The 18749-nt window shown below is 37.2% G+C and overlaps 1 protein-coding gene across 18 annotated transcripts in view; it reads right to left on the bottom strand.

The window, feature by feature from the left end:
• The window catches only part of LRRC4C (leucine rich repeat containing 4C), a 1238963-nt gene that overhangs the window by 113467 nt on the left and 1106747 nt on the right, over positions 1-18749 (bottom strand). For 8 of the 18 annotated variants that reach the window (XM_082343760.1, XM_082343757.1, XM_082343756.1 and 5 more), the window contains one exon: positions 7999-8079. The exons of 4 other annotated variants lie outside the window; for them this stretch is intronic. The gene's annotated coding sequence lies outside the window, so the exon portion shown is untranslated. Of the gene's footprint in view, positions 1-7998; positions 18522-18749 lie in introns of those variants that run through there. 6 more of the 18 variants (XM_082343751.1, XM_082343753.1, XM_082343750.1 and 3 more) reach the window with 5 other exon arrangements.

Genomic DNA, 18749 nt, shown 5'->3' with positions numbered 1-18749 from the left:
ACTTTTGTTAAAGTATACATTTTTTATGCAAGTTAAAATACACAGTTTAGGCTAAAGTTTTCTTTGGTTATATTTTGGTTTAGTGGATGATCCACACACTTAGAAACCACCTGATACCTTGTAGGAGGACAAGAGTTGGCTAACTTTATATATATATATAGGATGGATAAACAACAAGGTCCTACTGTATAGCACAGGGAACTATATTCAATACCTTGTGATAAACCATAATGGAAAAGAATATGAAAAAGAATATATATATGTATAACTCAATCACTTTGCTGTCCAGCAGAAATTAATACAATATTGTATATCAACTATACATTAATAAAATTTAAAAATAATTTAAAAAATAGTAAAGAGTTGGCTAACTTTAAACAGGTCAGACAGATACTTTCTGGTCATGTGACACTGGGTATTTTATTTAATATCTCTCTAAGCCCCTGGTTAAAGTGGGGCTAATAATGGTCCCTGCCTCTCATAATTATGCAGATTAAATGAAAGATCCTTGTGAAATACTTAGCCTAATACTTAGATCATAATGAATGCCCAATTAATGTTCATGATTATATTATTATCATTACTAATATTTGTGTAATTTTCACAGTTTGCCTTTCTAGTTTATCTTCAAAATCTCAGAAGCCATCATTCTTCCTCTCCAGATTCATTGAAAATATTTACTTAGAGGCATAACATAAATCCGTTGTATGGATATAACTTAAAGTCAATGGAAGTTCAAAATCAAGGCACAGAAAGCAACTGTTGAGAGGAAATATTTGACAATGAAAACCCAAATACTTAAGTCTATAGACAAGGCACATTACAGTTATAAATCAGATACAAATAGTGAACAATGTTTTCAGCCATAAGAAAAACTTTCAGAAAGTGGTACAGATTTTTATTCTCCCATTCCTTACACATCAACATGACACTAATATTTTGGCTCTTCAACTATTTTTATGTAAAAGAGTTTTAACAGAAACACATGTACTAAACACGAAAAGAAAATATCTAGACTCTCTGGCAACATGTTACCTTCAACCCAACACCATGTGTTCATGCTCTCAAGCCTAAACGTACCTGCATGACCTTATTTGCATTTTTTATTTTTTCCACTCTTATTTTTCCACATGGTATAGATCTCTCCAATTGCTTAAGCTTTGCTGTTTGTATGGTTAATGCCAGAAAACTGTCTCCATATTTGATGATGCCAGTCATAAATGCTGAGATAGTTATAAAGAACAACTGCCCAACAAAGAAAAGAGCCCTTAGGATGCATGGCTTCATTCTGCCCTTTATGGCTTCCAGTGGGCAAGGAAACAACAGCTGCCACAAGGTCACTAGTTCAAGAAAGGAAGTTCGAAGACCCAGGCTTAGTTTTTAAACACATTTTGACCTCTATTGAAGAAAACAAAGCAAATAGCATGCACACGAGAGAACACAAGGAATTTTTAAATCTCAAGTCAGTTATTTCAGATGAAAAAGGAACTCTCCAAAGAGAACAGCAGCTGCTGGCTTAAGGAGCCATAGGCCCTGCCAAATTGTAATATAGCTCTAAATACTCTCCGGTAATTATTGTTTTCCTCATAGGACTGCACAGCTCTCATAGGAGATAACTTTAAAAATTTAATTTGTGTTCTCCCAGAACTTGTGATATATCAACAGTGCTCACCAATATCTATTAATTCTTTCTTTCTCAGACATTGAGAAGACTAGACTTCCCAGCACCCTACCTGTGACAGTCCTCACAGTTAGGTGGGGCCGGATGCCTTCTGACAAATGGAGTGTAAATAGAATATATGTCACTTTGGGGAGGGGAGGCAGAGAAAATCCTCCCTGAGGAATCTCCAGTTCTCTTATCCCCTGTGATAACAATATGAAAGCCACATGTTGAGAAGGGAAAGTCATAAGATAGAAAAGCAGACTGGTCCCCTGTCACATCACTAGAGAGGGAGCTGCACTGGAGAACAGCAAGGTCCATGGTAACCTCAGTAGGTACAAAAACCAAACTTTTGTTGTGTTCATCCACTGGGATTTTAGGGTTGAGCTATTATCACAGTAGAGTTCAGACAATCCTGACTAATACAACTCCCAACACAGTTTCTAGTATGTAGTGAGTACTTAATATGTAGCTCTTTAAAGAACAAATGGAAGTAAGTCAGACAGAAGACAAATATCGTATGATATCACTTATATGTGGAACCTAAAAAAATGATACAAATAAAATTATTTACAAAATAAAAATAGACTCACAGACTAGAAACAAACTTCGGGTTACCGAAGGGGATAGCAGGGGTGGGGTGGAGTAGGGGAAGAGATAAATTAGGAGGTTGGGACTAACATATACACACTACTATATATAAAATAGGTAAACAACAAGGACCTACTGTATAGCACAGGGAACTATACTCAGTATCTTGTAATAACCTATAATGGAAAAGAATCTGAAAAAGAATATGTGTATATATATGTATAACTGAATCATTTTGCTGTACACTTGAAACTTACACAACTTTATCTATTAACTGTACTTCAGTAAAAAACAAAAGAACAAATGGGCAGAGCTAAGAACACATTTTACTAGTAATACCTAAGTCTAGATAGGGATTATAAAGGAAAAAACAACAGTCATCTTGATTTATTTAAAATATCAATTTCTGCATACTTAGCATGTACAGACCATATATCAATAGGCTAAACAGCTCAGGGATGACCCAGTGTGATCCCAAATTGCTGACTAAGGAGCAGACAGGTCATATTCATGTACAAAGAGTATTACCACCATAAAGCAGATCATATATGTTAGGTTCAAAGTTTGAAAATGGATAGAGGAACCTGATTTAAAATGGAGTCGGGAAGCCATAAAGACAGAGCTCTCACATAGGTACTACTTGCTGCCAATAGAAAACCACCACAACCCTGAACTCTCCTTCTCCCCTAGCAAACTTCTGTTCAACCCTCACCCATTTCTTCCCAGACCTAATAAAAGCTAGCTTCCCCTTTGTTTCTTCAAACTCACCTATGGTTCTCCATAGTTTGCTTGTGCTGAATCGCCAATTCCTCTGCTATCCCTAAATAAATTCATCTGTGCATAACAATAATTGCCATTCATTTCGTTTATGGTCAACAAAATGAATGAAGAGAATGATCTGGTTGGAAGCGAGTGGAACTGTAGCTTTGACTCAGTTCTCATCCTTTCTGTCTTTTATCTAAACGGCTCACCTTGGCATAGTTAAGCTACTCTGTGAACAAAGAAGGATGGCACTTTCACTGCAGCCACCACTGTCCCCTGGTTTTAGCCTGGTGGTAGAGAGCAATTAGAGATCCAGGTTCTCATCTCAGCTCTGCTGGTGGGCACCTGTATGATTCTGATCTTTAAATAGAACCTCCCTTACTCTCTCTTTGCCTGATGATGTTGTCCCCAATGCAAGGTCATGGCAAGGATTGAGCAGCACCGTGTATATAAAGGAGCTAGCAAAGTGTTTGCTACATATTGGTACCCAATCAATGTTGGTTTCATTTCCTCATTCCCTTTCCCTTATTCTCACACCCCTCTCTTTTACCTTCCCCCATAATTCCTTTCAAGTCTTGTTAGTTTGTTTAAACTCAAAAACAAAGGGGGGACTTCCCTGGTGGCGCTGTGGTTAAGAATCCGCTTGCCAATGCAGAGGACACGGGTTCAAGCCCTAGTCTGGGAAGATCCCACATGCCATGGAGCAACTAAGCCCGTGCACCACAACTGCTGAGCCGGTGCTCTACAGTCCAGGAGCCACAACTACTAAGCCCGCATGCCACAACTACTGAAGCCCATGTGCCTAGAGCCCATGCTCTGCAACAAGAGAAGCCACCACGATGAGAAGCCTGTGCACCGCAACAAAGAATAGCTCCCGTTCACTGCAACTAGAGAAAGCCCGTGCACAGCAACAAAGATCCAACACAGCCAAAAATAAATGAATTAATTAATTAATTATTTTTAAAAAGGGGATGAATGCTAGATGATCGTCAAAACAACCCTCAGTTTGAAATATCTATGCCCTTGACATTTGGTTATTACCTGGGATTTGTAATTGACAGCAAGTTACAAGAACCAAAATAATATTTCATAACACCAACATCAGAGCATGAGAAGGAGAAAAGGGAAGTTAAAGAATAAGCAATGACAGAACAAATGACAAAGTGTGCAAAACAACCTATAAACAGTCATAGCTGAATGGAGTTTTTAAAAAAATAGAGTCTCATAGAGTCACCCTTGTCTATAGTTTCCTGGACTTCAATTAATTCATATAAATTTAAAACACATTTTTAGCACAGGTTTGCTTTGCTCAGTGGAATGCAAAAGGATCTGAAATATACACAGTAGACCCTTGGTATCCGTGGGGAGATTGGTTCCAGGACACCCAGTGATACCAAAACCCTCAGATGCTCAAGTCCCTTATATAAAATGGTGTAGTATTCACATATAACCTACACACATCCTCACGTATACTTTAAATCATCTCTAGATTACCTACAATACCTAATACAATGTAATACTATGTAAATAGCTGCCAGAGTGGCAAATTCAAATTTTACTTTTTGAAACTTTCTGGAATGTTTTTTTCTGAATATTTTTGATCCATGGTTGGTCGAATCTTCCAGTGTGGAACCTGCAGACACAGAGAGCCGATTGTATAACAGCGCAAGCTTCACGTTGTTCATCTGTGCTCTTAAGAGAGTATTTTCAGTAGGTGGGCAATAGAGGAGATGGAATGACATTTTTAGATACTTTCTTGTTTCTTTAAGCCAGTCTCAGCCAACACAGTCAATATCCAGTTAAAACAAACACCTCACACTGTAGTTCCTCAAGTGAGCACTGCTCTAGCCAACTGTTTCTTGACATGTTCCTGATTACCTTTGAATTTTGAATGTATGTCACCTCCTAAGATCCCAGACTTGCTCTTGGATTTGATAACGGCTATTATTCTTTGATTAGCCTCACTCCTCTCTGCATCTCATCCTCAGACCACATTGACTGTAGCAATTCCAGATAGTACCCCAGCCCCATCCTACCACCCAGGCAATGGCACCCGCCAGGGCAACTTGCAATCAGATAAGGGTTGTAGAATTATTTTTTTTAGTGGCTAAGTGTCAGCCTATCAAGGAGATACAAAAGGCTTCTTCTTTATGACCAACCAACACTGCAAAGTAACTATCATGGCAAAACTCATTTAAAAAGGAATTTAAATTCACACAAGTTAGAGAAATGAACATCCTTATCGCATCTGAGTGCTAGGAGCTGTAATGAAGGATGACTTAATGGGTAAATGACTTGATACAGAAACACATTTTTAAGGCAGTTTGAAATCCTTTCTCTCTTTCCCCTCCCTGATTCATGTTACCTTCTGAAGTGCTATGTTCCGTATGCTAAGGGGAGGTGTTTATATAACAGATGATCCTTTCTTCTGCAGATTCCAACAAAGTAGGCCCAATGGGAAAAAAAAATCAAAGTTTGAGAGAAGCAACAGCTAAAACGCCACCCTGAGATGTCCTCCCTGCCCTCCAACAATCCCCACTCAAGCTCTAAGCATTAGCCTAAATTCCAAAGAATGATATTGTAATCTCAGCACTCTGTTAGTCAAATTACACTAAACTATGTCTCTTTGCTTTTGCTCTCCATTTATAGACCTACAATATGACAAAGACTTTGCCTCGAGCTATCCTCTGGCCTTCATGTGCAAATGGCCATGTTCCAAATTCTTCCCCTTCACGAAGTCTTCCTAACTCCCTTCCCAGCAGAGCGGATTTCTATTTCTTTGAGATCTCTAACATGATAGATCTTTTTGAGCTCAGTCTGCCTTGTATTTGGTTACTATGTCTGTCTACACTGTCAGTGTGTCTAAAGGTAAACTGAAGGTCCCTGGAACCTAACTTCATGATCCTTACGCTCCTCCCAGAGCCTACTCCACGGCTTTGTAACCTAGTACTTAATAAATGCGTATTTAACTGAGTTGAAAATATCAAAAAGAGAGGAGCTTCTCACATGGCTTCTTCCTGTTTCATATTTACGTTAAAGAAGTGAGTGACCCAAGCCAATGTAAATACACAACGTGCCAAGGAAAAGTAGAGAGTTCAGACAAGCAATCACATATCTGAGATTCTTAAGGCAGAATTCAATGACCTCTATTAGACAAGGCCTGCTAAAGGAACAAAAAGAACTCAACTGCCTTCCTAATGTGTTGGTTCCCTAGATCTTGTTTATTCTTAATCGTGTTGTATATAAGCCTCTCTCTAGCTGCTATCTTTCAGCCAGAAACCTCAACTAATAGGAACAGAATCTTTTCTCAACACTTAATAAATGCAGAATACTCCTATATTGTATGGCAAGCGGGGACCTTAACCAGGCTAGTGGTATTCCCTGGATATGTGAATCCCAACAGACGTGTGAACACATTGATTTCTTTCCCAGTAAGATACTTAGTTCAGTTTTGGCTACGCCTGTTAATCTGATGGAGCAGGATCTTGCTATTCAAAGTGTTGCAGAGCAGCAGTTATCAGCATCAGAAGGAAGATTTTTGGAAATACAGACTTTCAGACCTCACGCCAGACCTAATGAATCGGAATTTGCATTTGAATGATATCCTCAAACAACTCAAATGTACATAACATTTTAAGAAGCATGAGCCTTGGATATTCCAGCAGCAATATTTCATTTGCATCCTGGTAGTCTCTTTGTTCTAAGCCGTGATTTTATTGGAAAAGTAAAGTATTTGCTTCTCACACCCTCTCCTTCTCAACCCTTCACTGTGTTCTATTTACCCATCCATTTGCTTTAATATGCAGTATAAACAGAAAAAAAAGATTTCTGTGATGCTTTGTTGTACACATTTCTTTCATATACATTATCTCATTTGATCCTTATAATACCCCTGTAAACACTACTGTATATAACTTGTCAAATGTCATCTAGGTAATAAATGCCTGTAAATCTACATGCCCAATGGTGTAAAGATGCTTCTCCCTATAACTAACAAACTCTTCATATCTCAGAATTCTCTGCATTATAAGCAGTACTTTAAAAATAAAGTTCACATATTTCACAGAGGAGAAAGGATATTTAATGTACCTGACAGATGGAATTTGAAAACACTAGAAAGACGGATCATGACTTTAGGGGAAACAAACAGAAAAGGGATACTACATTTCATGCTCCTCCTACATACTCACTCCCCTAACCCTAACCCTAACCCTAGCCCCCAAATTCCATGGAGACAATGACTTGAAACCCCAGGTCTATCTTACTCTTGAGTCTTTTGCCCTTGCTTCTTCCATAACCCAGCTTATTTCATACAGAGACACAAAACATGCACCCTCCTGATGAAAGCTTTTATAGCTGCCATTACATAATGGATTTGCTGTCAGTTTGTCTAAAATGTGTCCGCTGAAAAAATGAGAGTAAAAAAGAAAAGCCAATCCTTGTTTATAAACAAAAGAGTTTTCAACTAACTAAAACCCAACTTGGGCGTTGTTATCCTGTATGGCATGACCTCTTCAGCATCCTTATTCATGTGACCTGAAGTTTTCAGCAATGAGTAAAAAACAATGTAAGGCAATAATAATAATAAAACATAGTGCAGTTTTATGAAGTAGTCGTTTGTAGTGTTAGGATGCAACAGAGTAAATTATCAGTCATATTCAAAAGCAGGGTGCATTTTCAAACTGTTTAATCCAAATCTATGCCCTATACTGAGGGAAGTATCTGTACACAATGCAAAATATGACCTAGAACTTTAGCCTTCATCAGAATGTTTGAACACTGTCATTTAGACACCAAAAGGCATCATTTTTGCATCTTGATTATTGCAAAGTGGAAATCACACTGGTAGTTAAGAGTCTCGAAATAAAAATCACAGAAGTAAAATATTAGAATAAGAAGGAATTTTGGAGAGACCATGTAGACCTATCCCTTACTTCCATTTTATAGACTTGCAAAGAGAAGCCCAAAGAGGCCATGCAACTTACCGCAAGTTCCACTGTTGTCTGCCACTGACTAGCTGAGTAACTCTGGGTAAGTCCCCTCTCTCTCAGCCTCAGTTTGGTGATCTGCAAAATGAGGTGATTGGACTTGGTGATGTAAAATCCCATACAGCCTGAAAATGCCATTATCCCACAAGACAAGGAGCCATAGCCTAGAACATTCCCCTCTGCCAAAAGCAACACACAGGAAGATGAAAAGATATTGAAGTGGCACTTGGCCCTACTGGTGTTCCAGCTTATTGATACTGTATCTCAGCTGGAGACTTCAGAACCTCAGAGGTTGCCGTGCCTACCACAGGCAGTCAGATCAGGAGAGAATGGCTGTTGGCATATTCTTTGCCTGAGAAGTGCTGCAGCTGAAAATCAGTCCAGAGTGATGGTAAATCCTCCCCTCCCCCTTTCAAGGATCTCGTGACTCCCTCTGTCTGGGCTTTGCCTCAGGGATTTCTCCTCAAGGTTCCCTGGACCCCTGGGAATCCAGCCCTTGACCTAACCCCAAAGATGCATTTCCTCCTGGAAGGCTCCCCACCTGGACAAGTCATTCAAAATCAACCTTAAAAGGGAATTTAGGCTCCAGAGAGCTGCACATTTTAGCATCTTTTAATCAGCTGTCTGGCCTTGTCTAGTCTGTAGTGAAACCTTTTTATTTTATTACAATTTTATTATGTTAATAAACAAAGAGTTGGTATACTTAGTGAAAAAGGCAAATTCAGCCTTCAAATGGAGGACCTGTCATGATCACTGGTCAGACTTTAACTACATTCACTTATGTGTCTATTCCTCATTCTTATATAGCAAAGTATCATTGAAATAGCTTCTATTTATTTTCTACAATGAGTTTCCACCTTTCCTTTTTCTTTTTATTATTACTATTTTCTAATGCGCAATCAGAAAGTCAGACAATGGTTTAGGTTTTTTAAAGGACATTTAAATATAACAACTTCACAAGGCAGAAACCAGATATTATGTATGCAAAAGTGGGCACTGACAATGACCCTATCAATGAAGTCAATCACTATACCAAAGTTTAATTGATTGGGCTCAATTTAATGATGTACACCAGTGAACCTGAAGCATTGTGTCCTATTAGCAGTAACACATTTCAGGAAAGCTAGTATCGACGTCTAAATAATTGTAGACAAAATGTGGTCAACCAAGAGAAGAAGAATTCCATAAATGAAGTCTAATCCAATAAATATCTAGCACTATTATTATCATCTGTTACTTACAGAGTGCTTATTATGTGTTGGTTACTCTCCTAAACACTTTACATGATTGCACAGTTTTATAAATTTATTTATTTATTTATTTATTTTTACTTTTGGCTGTGTTGGGTCTCCGTTGCTTTGCGTGGGCTCTCGCTAGTTGCGGAGAGCAGGGGCTACTCTTCGTTGTGGTGTGCGGGCTTCTCATTGCGGTGGCTTCTCTTGTTACGGAGCGCGGGCTGTAGGCGCATGAGCTTCAGAAGTTGTGGTGCGTGGGCTCAGTAGTTGTGGCTAGCGGGCTCTAGAGCACAGGCTCAGTAGTTGTGGCGCATGGGCTTAGTTGCTCCACAGCATGTGGAATCTTCCCGGACCAGGGCTCAAAACCGTGTCCCCTGAATTGGCAGGCAGATTCTTAACCATTGTGCCACCAGGGAAGTCCCCGATTGCACAGTTTTAATCTCACAGAAACACTGGGATGTTAACCTTATCAGAAGACTTGGTGACAGGAAAGAGTCAAATAATGGCCTCGAAGAAGGGTTATCTTGTTGAAAACATGATCACAAAATTTTAATCGGCCTTATTAGGCAAAACCAAGAATGAAAGGTACAGGGAAACCTCGTTTGGCTCAAGTGCCATCTGTAGGAACTGAACAGCAGATATTCTGTGCGTACAGGGAGACTGTTTATTGGTAAAGTACTCAGCATCGGGGTTCTGTGACCAGCTCTCAGAGGTGCTATAGTAAGGGATTCTGGCAATGCATGAAAGTATTGGAGGAGCTCTAAGGACCTGCCAGCCCTGGAATTCTGGATAAAAATAATATTGTGAACATTGAGGGCATAGCTATACAAATAAACAAATGAATCAATACATGGATGAACAATCTTAGAAATTTATACTTGTATGTGTCTCGGTTAAAGTAGTCATTCTACCTTGTGTGAATTCTCTGCACAGCCTTTCATCTTCATTTCTTTTAGATTAGAAGTTCATTGAATCTTGACTCACCACATACTAAATATTAACCTTGGGAAAAGTGCTCATTTTCCTCTTCTATAATAATGGAACCTCTCCTACAGGGTTGTCATAAGGAATATATTAGATTGCATATGTAAAGGATTTAGCCCAGTGCCTGGCACTAGTAAGCAACAAATAAAATTAAATAGAGCTTTTAATTAGTATTAATATCACCATTATTATTTACCACCTTTATTATTGTGATTATTACTAAGCCACAGGTGAACATCTCAGGCTCAGCATCTTTGATTTTAGAGTTTAATAAACACCAACAAATAGCCATCCTTACATTCCAATAGATCAATCAAAACAGCAAAATTTTATCTTCCAACCTTCCAATCTACATTGAGGAGAGAGAAACAAGCCCATACTACCCAAGAGCTTATCAAAGAAGCAATTCAATAAAATGTTTCAGCATGCTGCTCTCGTAAATAAAAAGAGAATATGGAGTAAGGAAAAGAGAAAAAATAAAATATTTTATTCCAGTCTCTTAAAAGTGATTATTCTTTGAAGCTTGTTTTATGGGTAACAGATGAACATACATTTCTCTCTATCTATAGTGAAAGAACTGTTATACACCTTTACAATTAATTACTGTCTCCAACATTCCTATAATATTAATGTCAAATTCATTTGAATGTGGCTTCTGGAATAGAAGGACTGCCTGTTCACTTCCTTTGTTACTGTAATAACAACTGGATGGACTTTTAAACTGTATAGGTTCAAACTGATTTAAAAAGGAAAATTTCCACACTGTGATTTACACCAATATTTTTCAAACAATTTTAGCACGGAGCGCTTCTTTTTAAAGAATATCTTAGTTCCAGTATAATACCTATCATTGGCTAAGGAAATACTTCATTCTTTGTGGAAGTACTGCAGTACATTCCTAGAGTCTGAAAAGTAGGTAGAAAACCATCCTTCAATCCAAACACCTTATGTTACTGATGAGAAAAATGAATCCCCAAAAGGGAAGGTGATTTGACATTGTCTCACAGCTACTTGATGGCAAAAGTTAGAATTCAGGACTCACTCATTCATTCAGCTCATGTTTATTGAAAGCCTTCCCTGTACTCATTCTGTACTAGGCTTCCTATATATATCACACTTATTATTTCTTAAAGTCATTCAATTTCCATTTGACAACTATTCACTTCGTATATCTACTAAGTGCAGACACTGTGTTTGGTACAGTGTGCTGAAGTAAGTATAAGGAAGAGTTGCTATCTGCCAGGAACATTTTAAATACTAGTTGGGAGTGTACATAAATACAATAGTTGGTAGAATGTAGCTAATATCATAAGAAAGAAAGAAAATTTGACAGGAGTTAATGTAATAATTTCCTAGCTATATATATATCCCTCTGTCTATTGACCAATCATCAAATCTGTATTCATCATGTAGCAAAGAACTGGTACTGGAAATGTGAGTAGAAAAATTCAAGAGCAGCTAGAAGTTTACAGTCTGTTAAGTAGCTGAGATGCACAAATAAAAATTCATTTAAAAAAGTCAGAACAATAACTAAGTGTTAAATATAATGCAGCTAATTCTATATTAGAGAGATTCTTGAAAGAGAAAAGCTCAGTGTGGTTTGACTTTAGGAATCTGAGATGGCTTCAAGGAAGAGGTAGAATTTGACCTTAAAGTACTTATTATTACCATTTATATTGCATTAGAGACATTTATGGATTCCATTGCACCTGGATTTCTTAATACATGCTCATTGGAATAACTACATAATCATACTTTTTCCAATTAATAGCTCATGAACAACTAGCACAAAATGGCATTATAATATCAACAGACCCCTAAAGAGATCTGTTGAGCAGTTCATTCCTCAACTACTTCGCTTGTGACTTCTGTTGTGACAATTCAGATTTTTTTCAACTATTAACCCAGTAAGCACTTCAGAATTGACCAGATCTTCATCAACCTTGGCACATCTTGAGACCACCTAAAAAGTGTACTCAATTTTGTCTCTTCCACGGTTTCCTTACCAATTCTCACCCGAGTCAAATGTCCATCTCCCTCCTCTGAACAATGTAAAGGTCTGTACTTTTCACTTGAAAAATATTTTAGTTTTTTTAACCAATTATTTACATATGTTACTATATTGTTTACGAATAATTACCTTTTTTTTCTCATCTATATCAGAAGCCCAAGACAATAAGAAGCATAACATATACCTAAGTACAGAGTTTTACCAAAAAGGCACTTAATAAATAATCAATGTTGTAATTTGATTGCAGTGGAAAGGCCCACACGTGTGACAGACACACTAGTCAATGAGTAGTTGTTCACAGCCTACAACTTGTTATTTCTGATGCTTTATTCATTTAATCCCTCACTCCTAGGATGAAAAAAAGAAGAAAAAAGGAAACAAAAATAAAGAAAATCACAACACCTAACACTAAATAGTAAGAAACCCATATTCTACTCTCAAATATGCCACTAATTAGCTGTGCCATGTTAAATCAGGGTGTCAATCTACTCAGGAACATTAAAATATAAAAATTATATTTATTTTGTTTTGACTGTGAAATAGAAACATGGGGTGGAATGTATCAGCAGAGTATTCTTTACCATAGTTGCTCTAAAATTTTCAGTTTTTATACCATACCTCCCAGTAAGAAATCCATATACAGTGCAACACCTCTCTCTTTCTCATATCACTATCTCTATCTCTTTATCTTTCTCTCTACCACTCTCAAAACTGAAAGTAAAGTTTCACCAATCAAACCTTATAATGTGATGCACTCTAAGTTTTCCATTCTGTCCTATTCTATTTCTAGTCTACTCCATCCTATCCTATTCTATCCTACTTTATTCCATTCCATTTCAATCTATTTTACTTTAGAAATTGCAGATTTGTTGAACAATTAAATTTATTTCATCACCCTCTCTGGATGCATGAATTCAATCACATTCTTAATCTGTTCTAAGGATTATTTTCTTCATTTGTAGAATGTGAATAATAATGTTCTTTATCTCCATTACTATTTGTTTTATGTATTTGGGTGCTCCTATATTGGGTGCATATATGTTGATGGATAAACAACAAGGTCCTACTGTATAGCACAGGGAATTATATTCAATATCATGTGATAAACCATAATGGAAAAGAATATATATGTATAATTGAATCACTTTGCTGAACAGCAGAAATTAACACAACGTTGTAAATCAACTATACTTCAATAAAATTTTAAAAATTCTCTTTTTAGCACTAAATAAAATACTGCTGCTAGCACTGTGTTTGGGGCTTAGTATTCAATACTGATGTATTATACGTGACACAAATTATTAAGTTAGGAAATTCCAAACTTTTTAATCAATTGCTAGGGAAAAAGGAAAAAAAAATGAATAGGATTGTTCCATACTTTTTCCAGACATTGAATACTCAATATTACTTTGTTTTTGGTTAACTCTGCAGACTTTTGGTTTAGTACTTAATCTCCATGGTGATTAAGGGATGTGGAAAATGATTACATTGGCATTTCATTTAGATGCTTCTGTGAGGTGACATGTGTGACAGATTCATTCTTCTAACTTAACTGTGGTGAAAGTCATCTCATCTCCTATTAGTAGGAAAACTATGAACAGAAGCATGTGGTTTCCCTCACCACTAATATTTGTACCAGTGGGAAAGATATTAGCTAAAAGAAACTGAAATCTATCTTCTGATATTTTAATAATCCTAGTTTGAACCCTCAAAACACTGTTTACATAAGAGGTTATAGGTAGAAGTACCATATTTTGATTTCTACCTTTTCAGATTATAGAAGCAGCTCATTCTTTAATGATAAAACTCACTATTCAATGAATTTTTAACTAAAATATAAACATTAGAAGTAAAAGGTATGTATGTGACATATATGTATCTTCCAGTATTTATGCTCACAAGAAGCAGAAAATAATTTGTTTACCATTCCTGCCATGACTTATCAGGAATCTAAGCAAAGAGGAATAATACCACCTGCTCAGCAGGAGATAAAGTGATACCATTTCCCCAGGAGGACTTTATGGTTGTCTTTTAATCACTCAGGAGACTTTTCTTTAATCTAAACTAAACTTGCTTGCTTTCAACCTCACACTCCCACCACCCAATCCTATAATCCCTTCTTTTTTTTTTTTACTAATTTAAATATGGACCTTTTAAAATCACCACGTATGCCATCAGCATCAACATTTCAAAAACATCTTCAGCGTAACAACTGCGTGCACCACACTCATTTCATTTTGTTAATTGAACGTTTCTTGAACAACCTCATTATCTGCCCACAGCACTCAGCATTTTCTTATTATAAAGCTATCCTTTGCAATGTCTTCTCTGCCAACCAGGAAGGCTAGAATCTTGCTTAAGATCCCCATGTTTTCACACCAAAATGGGGAAAGTGAAAATAACTAATATTGAGTGCCTACTACAAATCAGGCTGTAAATGGTATGGGATTTAATCTTCAAAACAATCTTATGATATAGATATCATTATATGCATTTGAAGAAGAAGACGGAAGCAAAAAGGGATTTTATTACTTATCAAATATCACACAAGGGGTAAGTTCTTGAGGGGAGACTCTCAGAGCCCACACTCTGGGCTACTGCATAGTACCATAAGTATTAAGGAAACCCTGAATTACTCTCTGGTCTTTTCTGTCAGAGAGCCTTTTGAAGGTCTTAATATTCTGGGTTTTCCAGACATGGGAATCACTTTATCTCTCAAATGGTTCTGAGCTTGTGTAAAGCTCTTGTCCCAAGTTCAAGTTCCAGAAAGCTTTGGAAGACAGGAAGAGTTAGCGGTCAGTCTGTAAACACACAGACTGCACTATGGGAAAACTGAAGGCAGAAAAGCTTTCTCCTGCTAGTAGAAAATGATTTTATATCTTCTCCTAAGAGGTTTTTCATATGCAGCTTAAAATCCACATTTGAAACAAACAAACGAAAAAACCCTCCCACATGGAGTTATGTCATTACCCTGATTTGTACATAACCATGAATCAAAGTCTGCCTCAGTGGTAACCGCATGCAGTCAAAGCCTTTCGGGTGATTAGTTTTCTGTTTTGCTCATCTTTGCCCCACTACCCAGAATGCTCTCTGCTTTCCATCCTCCGCTAGGGAAACCATTCTTCATTGTTCTGGGTCAAGCCCCAATGTCACTTCCTCCACAACGCTTTTTTTCAACACCTCCCCACCCCCCAGTTCTCCTTCCTTTGAGTTCCCCGAGCACTTCATTCATGTCTCTAAAATAGCATTGATCACAGTGCCTTATTTATTTCTCTATCCTAAAGACAAGGTTTTGTACCCTCAGCACTACTGCCTTTGGGTGCTATATAATATTTTTTATGGTTGCCCTGGGAATTCTAGGATGTTTAGCAGCATCCTAGGACTGTACCCACTGAATGTCAATAGCATCTCCCTTTCAATTGTGGTAACCAAATTTTTCTCTAGATATTGTCAAATGTCCCCTGAGTGATAGCTAGTATCACCCCCAGTTAACAACCACTTCTTTAGCTCATGAGGACCACATGAACAGTTACTGTGCTTTTTTTTAATCCTTATATACCCAGGAGTATCAGGCCTATAGCAAACAGTTAATTAAAATATGTTGGTTGGAATCAAATTAGTCTCATTTCCCAATAACTACATACTGTATTATAAAATGCACTGAATTCACACTTCATTCAAAAGTGAAACAAAAGTGACTGCTAAATTACACTCTGGATTCAAAGAAAGAGAGATCAAAAGTCATTAGATGTCAAGGTGAAAAAAAAAACTTTTCTCTATATATTTAAGAAATCAAAAAAGTATGCATATACATATATATAACAATTAAATATATTTAATATATTGTATATATGTACACACACACACACACACACACACACACACACACTTAATGACCTTTCCTGGAAAACTGCATTCAGAAAACTAGATAAGAGTAATCTGATATCTCTAAATACATCATGTCTAAAATGCTTTGCTCACTAAAATATGCAGTGAATCTCTAGCTTTTTTTTCCTCAAAGACCCATTCATGAAAAAATGATGATTATTTTGAAATTTCCAAATCAGAGGGACTTGATTAAATAAAACAGCACAGACAGTATGATATTACCTTTGTCCCTGATAAGATATTCATTTTTTCCCAATTTAGTGCAGAACAATTTAAAGTCATCTGACTTCGCTTATTTCTGTAGACTACTTAGCCATTTATTTGGACTGAAAAACAGAACCACTGTGATCTTAACACCAAGTTGTGATGATGAAAGACTTTTTCTCACCTTAGAAGTGAACTGGCTCTGCATATCTTCATTTATTTCTTGAGCTGAGGTTTTAATTATAAAGTTCTAAAAGTGACATAGATTTGTCTTTTCAGGTTTAGGTAGTTTCAAATCTACCAAAATCAGATACTCTCATTGGGATACTGCAAGCAGTAGTGGTGCATTTGGCAATTCGGGAATCTTTGTAGGAAAGAAATATAAACACAAGACAAGCCCCTCCTGAGTAGCTGGAAAGGAGGTCACTCAGAACCAATAAGCATGATCTCCTACAAACTGCAGAATACCATCATTGCAGTGGCCGCATTTTATTGGTTGTCTCTTTTTGGTTTTAGGTACATTCATTATACTTTCCATTATAATACTAGGAGACAGCGACTATTCTTGCTCCTATAAAGAGGAAGTAATTAAATACCAGGACAACTAAAAGATTGCATGATGTCATTTAACTACTCAGTGGGTGAAGCAAAATCCACCCCGTGATTCTTCTCTGATACAAACAGCAAGCACCTCAGACTACACAGAAGTCCCTTTTGCAACCAATCCTCCTCCAAACATCAGCCATAGTCATATTCAAACTTAACAACCAGAGGTATTTTCAAACCTTCTCACTCCCTCACCCCCTGCACTGCTCTCAGCCCCGTGTCCCCAAAGGCCTGCGGCAAGGAAGGTAAAAGTAACTGAATTGCAAGGGAATGTGCATGTGTATAAGAGTTCAGTTCAGAGGTTAAGGGGCCTGTATACATGAGATAAGAAACAAATGTACAGAACTTTCACCTCCTCATTTTATACCGACTGGTCTCCTTTTCTCTGATTTCGGTTTAAAGAAGTTCCTGGGATCCACTAAGTTACTTTAACTTAAAAGAGCTTACGTAATGCCTTACACAGATTTCTGTTCTTAGCATGCTTTGACAAACAAGTCGTTTTCTGATATTCTCACTGCAGTATCTGGCGCTGTGACACAGCAAAGATCACATGCTCATCTGGACCCCTATTTTATAGATGCATCTTGGAAGGCCCCCTGTGGTGTTCAGTGTTAGGAGGCTTATTTGGCATCTGGTTCTAACAAGCTTCTAACCAGTTACATGAACTTAGCTTCTCTGAGCGTCAGTGAATCATTTATACTTATGTTCAACCTATTATCTCTCTATATCTGTTTGTATCTCTGTATCTCTATGTCTGTCTATCATCTATATCTATTTCATGGAAGCAGAAGACTCAAATGAAATGCTATAGGTGAAAGCATCATGTAAACCACAAAACATTATTCACATGTAGCAACCAAGCAATTATGTACATACACACACACACACACACACACACACACACACACAGTGCCCCAAGGAACAGACAGCTTGCAAGACAAATAGATCTTACCACACACTTTGAGGTTCCAAGTCAGCACAGGCAGACTCCATCGTATCCTGATAGGGGTGTAAAAAGGTCAAGCATTGATTTAAGTTACCAAGAGGAGACAAAAATTAAAAGGCTCTTTCTAAAAATTTTTACTCCATTTTGCTTTCATTCAGGATTTCTTTGTGAAGCAGAGATGCTTTGAAACCTACAGGATGGCAAAGATAAAATGGCCCAGCTTTAAAACGTGTGCCTAGGATTGATTTTACTTGTCCTTATGACCCTTAATACACAAAATGGAAAGCTCCTATATTGTTGCAGTAGAGAACATATGACAAATGAAAGTAAAGCAATCAAAAGCTTTGTGTAATCCATATATGAAAATATATGGCATGTTTTATGCTTATTCACATAAACAATGTTTTATTGAAACACTTTTATATAGACATACCGCTGCGCAAAACATCAATAACTTTCTTTTTGAGAAACAGAGATTCTAGACTCATCTTCCCAGACCTTAACTGCCTCTCTGCTACTAAATGAAGTGTTTACATAAACAGGTTAATGATGTCTGGGTAAAATTTTAGAGATGACAGTGACCCTGGAGAGAAAAGAATTTTGGATCAGAAGAAATTTCACCTAATCCTCAAGTGTAAAAAATGCTACCTGGCATTTATACAAATAGAAACAAATCCTAAATATCTTTATTATGGTTGCAGAGGCATTCCATGCTGAATTCCAAAGTTATCATTCACATAGATTCTCAATCTATACTTTTATGTTCAAATGTTTAAGGCTACTTCTGGAATAAGAAATCCTGTGGATTGTTTGTTTACTTGGTGTTTTTGACTAAATACCAAGCAAAGAAGCAGGTTGGCATATAGAGCTGGTG

The sequence above is a fragment of the Balaenoptera borealis genome (assembly GCF_965194805.1).
Source record: "Balaenoptera borealis genome assembly, chromosome: 11".
NCBI classification, from domain to species: Eukaryota; Metazoa; Chordata; class Mammalia; order Artiodactyla; family Balaenopteridae; genus Balaenoptera; species Balaenoptera borealis.
The sequence above is the reverse complement of the archived record's forward strand: the minus strand, read 5'-3'. Positions and strand labels throughout refer to the sequence as shown.